The following is a 9,072-nucleotide window of genomic DNA, read 5'->3' on the forward strand; positions in this document are numbered from 1 at the left end:
GCTAATGGGGATGCCTGGGGGGCTCAGTGGTTGAGCGTCTGCCTTCAGCTCAGGGCAGGATTCCGGGGTCCTGGGATTGAGTCCTTCATCGGGCTCCCCGCAGAAAGCCTGCTTCTCCCTCTGCCTGTGTCTCTGCCTCTCTGTGTGTCTCTCATGAATAAATAAATAAGATCTTAAAGAAGAGATGCCTGGGTGGCTCAGCAGTTGAACATCTGCCTTTGGCTCATCTTTAAAAATAAAATCTTAAATAAATAAATAAATATTTTTTAAAGAAATAGAATGGAATCTAATAATGGGTACCATATAATAAAATGGAATTATGACTAAACTCCAAATATGAGTTGGCCCATTGGGTATATATCCCCATCCAGTGGTCATTTCCCCAGTCTCCAAGTACATAATTAAAATTATGGTACTTTGCTGTTGAAGTAAAATCCACCGATACATTACTGACCTATAAGGTAAGACCTTTCATAGTGGAAAGGGCCAAGTGGAAACATCTGAAACCTACTACCGGCCAAAATATTAAACTAAAACCAATATCCTGTGCTCGCTTTGGCAGCACATATACTAAAATTGGAATGATACAGAGAAGATTAGCATGGCCCCTGCGCAAGGATGACACGCAAATTCGTGAAGCGTTCCATATTTAAAAATAAATAAATAAATAAAACCAATATCCTATTTCAAGGGAGATGGAGGAGATTGGTACCACTCTCCGGGTCCCTTAAGATGCACATCTGGAGGTTTCTATCTTACCTCCACCTAATCCTACCACACTGACCCCTGCAGAATCTGTGGGATCCTGGTGAATGACTAAATACTGTAGGCTTAAATAATTATTTGCCCCCAAATCAATTGCTATGTCAAACACGATACAGTTGTTAGGGTGAATTAATAAAGGTACATAGCTTATGATCGTGGACTTGGTGAATGCATTCCTTTTCACTGTGATTAAGAGAAAAGGCTGGAAACAGTTTATATTCACACAGAACTAATGATAGTATTCATTTACAGTTTTCCCTTATATCTACAGCAACTTTCCCACTTTGCCATAATAGAGTCCAAAGAAATCTGTACTGCCAGGACATCTCCCAGAACATTACACTGATGCTATATGACATCATTGATATTATCTTGACCAAACAGCATGAACAAGAGTTGGCTAGTACACTGGGGGCTTTGACAAGACATATGTGTTAGAGTAGAAAAGAGACAAACCTTACAAAGACTCAGGAACTATCACTTTAGTGAAGATTCCATGGATCTAATGGTCAGAGAGTTATCAGGATATTATCTATAAGGCAAAAGAAAAATCCAGCATTTTTAAAAAGATTTTATTTATTTATTTATTTATTTATTTATTTATTTACTCATGAGAGACACAGAGACACAGGCAGAGGGAGAAGCAGGCTCCCTGTGGGAGCCAGATGTGGAACTTGAACCCATCAAGTTCCTGCATGACCCCAGGATCACAACCTGAGCCAAAGGCAGATGCTCAACCACTGAGCCACCCAGGTGTCCCAAAAATGCTGCATCTTGCATCAGCAGTGTCTAGTGTCTTTTTTGAAGTCTGGAGGCAAAATAGTTGATAACTAAGAATACTTCTCTAACTTCAGTCCTGGTGATACATGTTTGTCAGCTTTGAGTGGGACCTGGAGCAGGAGCGAGCTCTACAGGGAGTCTAGGTTAATTTCAATCAGCCCTACGGTGAGGACCATACATGTATCCATGGTCTGGTGGACCCTATGGTATTTGTGGGGAAAGAATGTGGAGTTTTTGGCAAAAGCCAGTGGGAGAATCATCCTGAAATAAAGTCATGTATAGGATGATGTGCCATGTCACTAGGCTGTAGTAAAGACAAACCATGACCATGGTCATTACATGATTATACATCTGAAACTGCTCAGTATGAGTTGTGTTCTTTTGGATGCATCAATTCATAAAGCGAGATGGGCCCAATAGCAATCCTTAAGGAGAAGGAAAAGGTGTATTTGGGATAGATCCTGAACAGGACCAGATGTAAGTAAGCTCCAAGAACAGATGGCACAAATGTCCTTGTCACTCACCACAGTTGCACCAACACCATTCTCTGACTTGCACTTATGATCCTGTAATATAAGAGGTCCCATTAGAACAACTGGAGGAAGAAAAACCTGACCGTGGACTTTAGATATGCATGCAAGCCAGTAAGCAGACACTAGTGGGATTATAATTCAGGTCTATAACAGAAGACAGTGGGAGAGGGAAATGTTCTCTATGGGCAGAGGAGTGAAGAGTGCACTGAGACATCTACTTGATATGAAAAGAGAGGTGGCTCAAGGCGAGAAGAGACAGAGATGCCTGGGCAGTCACCAAGAGTGAGACAAATGATCAGAAGTAAAAAGAAAAAAGCTAGAAGATTGAAGACTAGCAAGTCCTGGAGACAAGATGGAGAGATGAAAAGGGGCAAAGTGTATGAAGATGTTTATATCACAGTGTATTTTAGTCTATTGCTAAAAAATTACCCTGTGTGGAAGAGGCACCACCCAAACAAGTAGACAAAATGTCTAGGCCAGTTGGTGCTACCTGCCTCCCTCCTGGCTGCTCCAGGACTGGCAGGATGAGCACCTGATAGAAGTGGCCGCCGGGGTGGGGACAGAGGCCATACATGGGTCTGCTCGCAGAGACTCCCACTGAGCAGGGCCCACCTAGCTACTGCTGACTCTGACTGTCCCATCCGCCACCATCCGACACCAATGCTGAGCCCCTAATGTGGCACTACTTTAACTTTAACAAAATTAAAAGTGTTTTCTCTTTGAAAGATAACTATTAAGAAAATGAAGAGGTAATCCACAGACTGGGAGAAAATATCCTCAACTTGAATAACTGACAAAGAACTCGGATCCGGAATAATACAAAGAAATTTTAAACTCAATAATAATAACAAGATAATCCAATAGAAAATGGAGAAAGATTTGAAAAGACACTTGACAAAAGGAACCTGAGAATGACCAATAAGCACGTGAGAAAGGAAAGGAGCCGATCAGCAGGTCTCTGGGGACAAAAGCATCCGGAGGGAAAATGTAAAGGGCATGAGGAAACCCTTCAGAGTAAGAGACATGTTTTATTTCTTGACTGCGGTAGTGGTTTCACGGGTGTACATATTTGTCAAAACTCATAAAATTGTACACTGAAAATAGGACGAGATTTTTGTAGATAATAATTATACATATGCCTCCACAGAATTGACAAAATAGCTTTTGTCAATTTTTTAAATTTTTTTAAATTAATCAGTAATTAAAAAATAAAAATAATTTTTATACCCAATGTAATATAGTGGGAGAGATAGAGGGGTTATTTAACAGGGTTATTTATTATCTTAAATTATTTTTTCCTATTTAGCAGCAAAATAATTCTTCCCACTTATGTAAATAAGGAGATAATATTAAAAGTTGTTGCCTTCTCTATTTGGTTTCTCAGAGGAAGGTTCATCTGAATGCTTGTTGAAGAAGGAAATCTCTGGGCCCCACCCAACGGCACTCAGTTAAGATTTGGGGGTTCTCGGGGAAGCATGATCAGCATTTCCAGACAGATGTAGCTACCTGTTGTAGCCACTCACGTGTTTGGCCAGGTGGGGGGAAGCAAGCCCTCCCTCAGCCCCACATGATAGCCCCAATATGACAGTGGACCTCGAGCCTCAAAAGCTCCTTCTTCTGCTCTGAAGGGTCTGGAGCTAGAGAATCCACCACGTTATCCTCAGAACTGCCATGGGTTTCCTAGGCTTTGGGGGGCGGGCTCTGTGAATGGCACATTGTCGCCCAGAGAAGTCTCACACTCCTCTTACTTGCATGCTCTATCCAGCTTTAGCCATGTCCTTCCAGGAGGGAAGAGCTCAGCTCTTCTAGAGTTCTGATGAGCAGAATGCCCAGATCTAGGGCGTAAGTGCAAGATAGCACTATGTGCACGCTTTTATTTTATATTGTTGATTCCCTAATTTCAAAAAAACAAGGCATAGTAATTAGTGTAAGTCACTGCAAGCATGCATAGATTATATACACAAATTATATACAAATATGGCTAAAGCAATGTTTCATGCAAAACTAACATATTTTTAAGCAAATCACTTTAATTTTTCATTGAGATAGAAAAGAGGAGGAGCAATGAGGAAATGTTTCCCTGTGTACAGAAATGTGCATTTACTCAGACCAAAAAGAAAAATCCCTAAAAAATATCTGCAAAGTAATGGACTCTGAGCTTTCTTAGTAGAGTTTGGACCGAAGCTACAAAATCCGGGTTGTATAATTCAGCCTAAGTATTTGGCTTAAATTGTCCAGATACCTGCGACTCCGTGAAGCTTAGCTGGAAAAAGGCTAATATTTGTCACTGGGGCTAAACCACAGCACAGAGAGAAGGCCGGTCAAACTGGTTTGGAACAGCCACTTTGTGTTTTTCTCTGGCCTCTAATTAGATAATGTGCTTAAAAGGATGATGAACTTAGGTTCACAGTTGGGTGCTAGGCAGGCCGTGGTTCAAGAATCAGATTCTAGGCGCTGGCAGCGAGCAGGAGACATTCAATATTTTATCACAGGAAATATAAGTAGATCAATGACATCTGTGCATTGGAAGAAACCTTCTCAGTTTAGATTCATCTCGGAAGCTGTTCTCTTCTTGCCAAAATCAGGGAGCCACGAAAATCCTTTTCCCGAGTAGCTCCATAAAGCTCAGCCAGGGGCCCTCCGCACAGAGCCGGCAACGGACGCAGGAGCCCAGCATTTTGCAGAGACCACGTCCTGGGGAAGGAAGCACGCCGGGTAGGTTCAGCAGAGAACACAGGCAGGGGAAACCTTTAGAAACTGTTTAAAGTAAAACAATAAAAATAAAAAAGCTAAAAAATAAATAATAAATAAAAGAAATTGTTTAAAGTGATCCTGAGAATTCCCTTATAATCACGTTAAGCTGTTTAATAAAAGAAAATGACCATCTAATAGACGAGAGAGTAAATTAAGGAGATCAGAGGAAAGCAGACTCCAAGAACCAGACCCAGAATATCACATTGGCGAGAACAACAGCCATCGCAGCAGACAAACAGCCAAACCAGTCTCTTTGAATTGGGCCACCCGGGGACTAGAGTCCTGAAATATAAGACAAGAATAGAAATTAATAGCCAAATGTCACTGCGCATGTTAATTTTACTTTGCTGCATGAGCTCCTATCAATGTTTGCCCTACACCCCTCATCGCATGCTGCACATTCCATTCTTAACTTTTTTTCTTTTCTTTTTTTCTCTTTTTTTTATCGAAGTTCGATTTGCCAACATATAGTGTAACACCCAGTGCTCATCCCATCAACTATTTTTCTTTCCTATTCTTTTTCCAAGGTTCTTATCTAAAGAATCCTTCCACCCGTTACTAGAAAAGATACCCAGAAAGATAGATGCTAACTGGCAGTGGCTTTCAAAGTTCTGGTTCCAGAGTGTGAAGAGAGGAAATGTCTATCTTAACAGAATCTTGAGGTGACACACATCATAAGACGCAGACCACTTGAACGAAAAGTGTGCTTTTGAAGGAAATAAAATCTCTTCTTTTGTGAGTTACTGATATTTTGTAATGACATTCCCCTCTTACCTTTTATTATAAATATCTGCCCAAACACTTGATCTCCCCTTATACAGAGGGATGGGACTTGCTCGTATAAGCAGGCAGTTCATACAACACACGTATTTATAGAGTTGAATAACTGATGAGTAATGTTGTTAATTTTTAATGGTTGTTATTTTGTTCCTTAGGGCAATTGAAAGAAATGGAAAGTATACTTGGGGCAATAAATTCTGGATTCGCATCCTATTTCTGTGAGCATTAGACATTTGGCCTTGGGCAAACCATATAACCTATTTAGGCCTCTTTCAAATTAAAATTGTATTTGAGTGATGTGGAGGATATTAGAGAATTCTACTGTTTTGGGTTGAATTGTAGCCTCCCTCCCCAGATTCACATATTAACGTCCGAACCCCCAGGCCCTCAGAATGGGGCCTTATCTGGAGATGAGATCTTTGTGGAGGCAGTTGAGTTAAAATGAGGTCATTAGGGTGAGTCCTCAATCCAAGATGATTGGTGGGAAATGGGAAATGTGGACCCAAGACGAGTACAGCAGGAAGACAAAGTGAAGAGATCCAGGGAGATGATAGCTCTCTATGTAAGCCAAGGAGAAAGGCTTAGAATGGACCCTCCTCAAGCCGATCTCCAAAACAAACAACCTTGCCAATACCTTGATTTTGTCCTTCTAGCCTCCAGAACTGTGAGAAAATGAATTTCTGCTGTGTGAGGCACCCAGCTGGTAGGACTTTATAATGGAAACCCTGAGAGCACTCCTGGTGAGAGAGATCTTTTCAAAGTTCATACCTAGCCACGCGGCTCTCAGTGATCATCCCACCTAGTTCTAGAGCAGATATCAGCAAACTATTTTTCAGTAAAGGGTTAGACTTTGTAGGCCACACCCCGTTTCTGCTGGATAGTCTATTTCAATCTTTTAAAAATGTGAAAACCATTCTTAGCTTATTGACTATGCAACATTGGGTTCAGTTGGCCAAACCCTAGAACAGTGTCTCCTGTCACAGTTCAGGTTTTTAGGATCTTGTTTGGTAAATCCTAAAGAGCCATTCTAATGCATTTTACAAATACTGCAAACCTATTTCAGTAAAAGCTTCTCAGTTATTTTCAGTAAAATGTTATTTTTCAATCAACCCCCTTGTCTTTACCCCTCAAAGGCTATAGTAGGGCTATAAGTCCTTTTCTCTGCCTTTCGTCAACTGTGAAATTTTATTTCTTAAAGGAATACTTCAATCTGAGGTTCTCATTCCAAGTGATGTGAGTGACATATAGAAAACTTTTCGTGTTCCTGTTTCAATGAACATGTAAATTTGACAGCTTGATCCTTCCTACCCAATATTTATATGATTTGTAAACATGCCACTAGACATTGCCCTCCACACAGAATTAGCTATATCGATTCCTCAGTGATGTCAAAGTATACTTTGAGTTAAAAAATGTGATTAATATAGCCTATAAAAGACTTTACAGACCAAAGCCCCAAAGCCACTTCAAAAATATATAGTCCAATAAGCACAGGCGAGGCAGTTTGCTTGCTAATCACAAAATCGAATTTGCTCCTAAATGCCGAAATGTATGTGCTAGAGTAGTAGCGGCAGCCCCAGTGCTCACCACTATTTCTTAGGAAATCAGTTATTAGGTTTGTGAAGTGATAAACAGGTCCTTGTTCTGCTAAAGTGACTAACCTTTATTCTTTATAGATCCATCTCGAGGCATTAAAAAAAGTCTGCCCTGCTGAATGCAAAATCTCTTTGCATTTAATTCTAACCAAGCTTCAATTGTGAAGATGAAAATAGAAATTTATTGTTGGCAGATGAGTAAACTAGCACACAATTTTTTAAACCAGCAGATAGTTCCTCCTTTATCTGCGAACATCTTGTCTTATTTCCTTCCAATTACATTTTTTTTCTTCCATGAACAGCAAATATGTCATTTCTATCATTCTCCTGCTGGTGGCCTTCTGGAAGATGATTGAATTACCCAATCTTCGGAAGGAACAAGCTGTTTTATGTCTCGAGTGCCATGGATGTTGTAGATTCTCTAGCTCTGGGGTCTTTCTCAGGTTATTACAGATTTTAAGCTCCTTTCAGTGAGTAATGTTCTCCTGAAGGAAATGAAGGAATGAAAACTCTGGCTACATGCAGTTCTCCCGGGCACAAAATCACAATGCTGAGCTTTTCCTACATCTTAATGAAAGATGAAAATTATGAGAAGTAATTCAGGGTTTCTCAAACTAGGGAAGAGACCATGTGCATCAAATTCCCCTGGATTATTTGTTAAATTACAGACTTTGAGTTCTGATCCCAGACTTTCTGAATCAAGATCTACAAAGGCGAGCCCCATGTATTAGTTTTCTGTTGCTGGGGAACAAATCACCACAACACAGTTGCTCCAAACAAAACACATTTACTATCTTGTGCCATCTCAGAGTTTCTGTGGCTCAGGAGTAGCTGGGTCCTCTGCTCAGGATCTTGTAGGATTGAAATCAAAATGTCAACCAGGCTATCTTCCTTTCAGAAGCTCAGGGTCCTCTTCTAAGCCTGTACAGTTGTTGGCAGAATTTAGATTCTTGAGGTTGTAGTTAGAGGTCTGAGTTCTAACTTATTAATGACTGTTCACTGAAGGCTGTCCTCAGCTCCTAGAGGCTGCCTGTGGTTCTCTGCCATATGTCCCTCTCCATAGGCAGTTCACAATGTGGCTGTTGGCTTCTTCAAGGCCAGGAGGAGGCTCTCACCAGTATGTTAAGATGGAGTCTAAATTATAAATTCAGACTTTTGAGCCAGAATTCTAAGAATGGCTCCCAAGATTCCATGTCCTAATCTCTTGTCTTGGTGGAGATCACTTCTGTGAGTGTTATTTTATACAGCACACGTTTGCTTCAAGATAGGAAGACCATCCATATACACCTGATTTAAAGCACACAGGCCCTGTTAAAAACAAAGTTTTCTCTGTCAGACAGTAGAAAAAGAAGCAAGGTGGAAACATAAGGAGGGACTTCCACACCCCATTGGTGGTTTGAAGGTGGGTCAGGCCATTAAAAAAAAAAAAAAAAAAAAAAAAAAAAAAAAAAAAAACCTGAGGCCAGCCTCTAGGAACAAAGACCAGGCTCTGGCTGAGAGCAAGCAAGAAAATGAGGACCTTAGCCCAACAACAGCAAAGAACTCAATTTTGCCCACAAGGGGAATGATCTTGGAAGGTGGATTCTTTCCAGTTTTTCTTCAGTTAGAAGCAAATTATAGGTTCCATCTGTACTTAAGGAGATGGGATTATTTCAATGGGAATTATTCCTGCCCTAGAGCCTCCAAAGGGAATGTAGTCTTGCTGACAAGTTGATTTTAGTCCAATGAGACCATTTTGGACTTCAAAGTATAAAATAATAAATTTGTGTTGTTTTTAGTCACAAAATTTACAACAATGTGTTATGGCAGCAAAAGTAAATTATGCCATTACTGCCAATTAGAATCTCAATTTTTTTCAGTCTTTC

General features: G+C 40.5%; 1 long non-coding RNA gene and 1 other non-coding gene across 3 annotated transcripts; one reads left to right on the forward strand and one right to left on the reverse strand.

The window, feature by feature from the left end:
- Window positions 1-546: 546 nt before the first annotated feature.
- On the forward strand, window positions 547-653 carry LOC140625252 (U6 spliceosomal RNA). The gene has a single exon (XR_012024611.1). It is a non-coding gene; the product is annotated as a U6 spliceosomal RNA (small nuclear RNA).
- Window positions 654-4,106: 3,453 nt separating this feature from the next.
- Window positions 4,107-8,475, reverse strand: LOC140624736 (uncharacterized). 2 transcript variants are annotated; one of them, XR_012024219.1, is made up of 3 exons: window positions 5,607-8,475; window positions 4,961-5,114; window positions 4,107-4,772 (listed from the first exon to the last, which is right to left on the reverse strand). It is a non-coding gene; the product is annotated as an uncharacterized lncRNA (long non-coding RNA). The 2 variants fall into 2 exon arrangements; XR_012024218.1 differs by having other exon boundaries at window positions 5,023-5,114; window positions 5,607-8,473.
- Window positions 8,476-9,072: the final 597 nt, after the last annotated feature.

This window comes from Canis lupus, chromosome 35 (assembly GCF_048164855.1).
Source record: "Canis lupus baileyi chromosome 35, mCanLup2.hap1, whole genome shotgun sequence".
Lineage (NCBI taxonomy): Eukaryota > Metazoa > Chordata > Mammalia > Carnivora > Canidae > Canis > Canis lupus.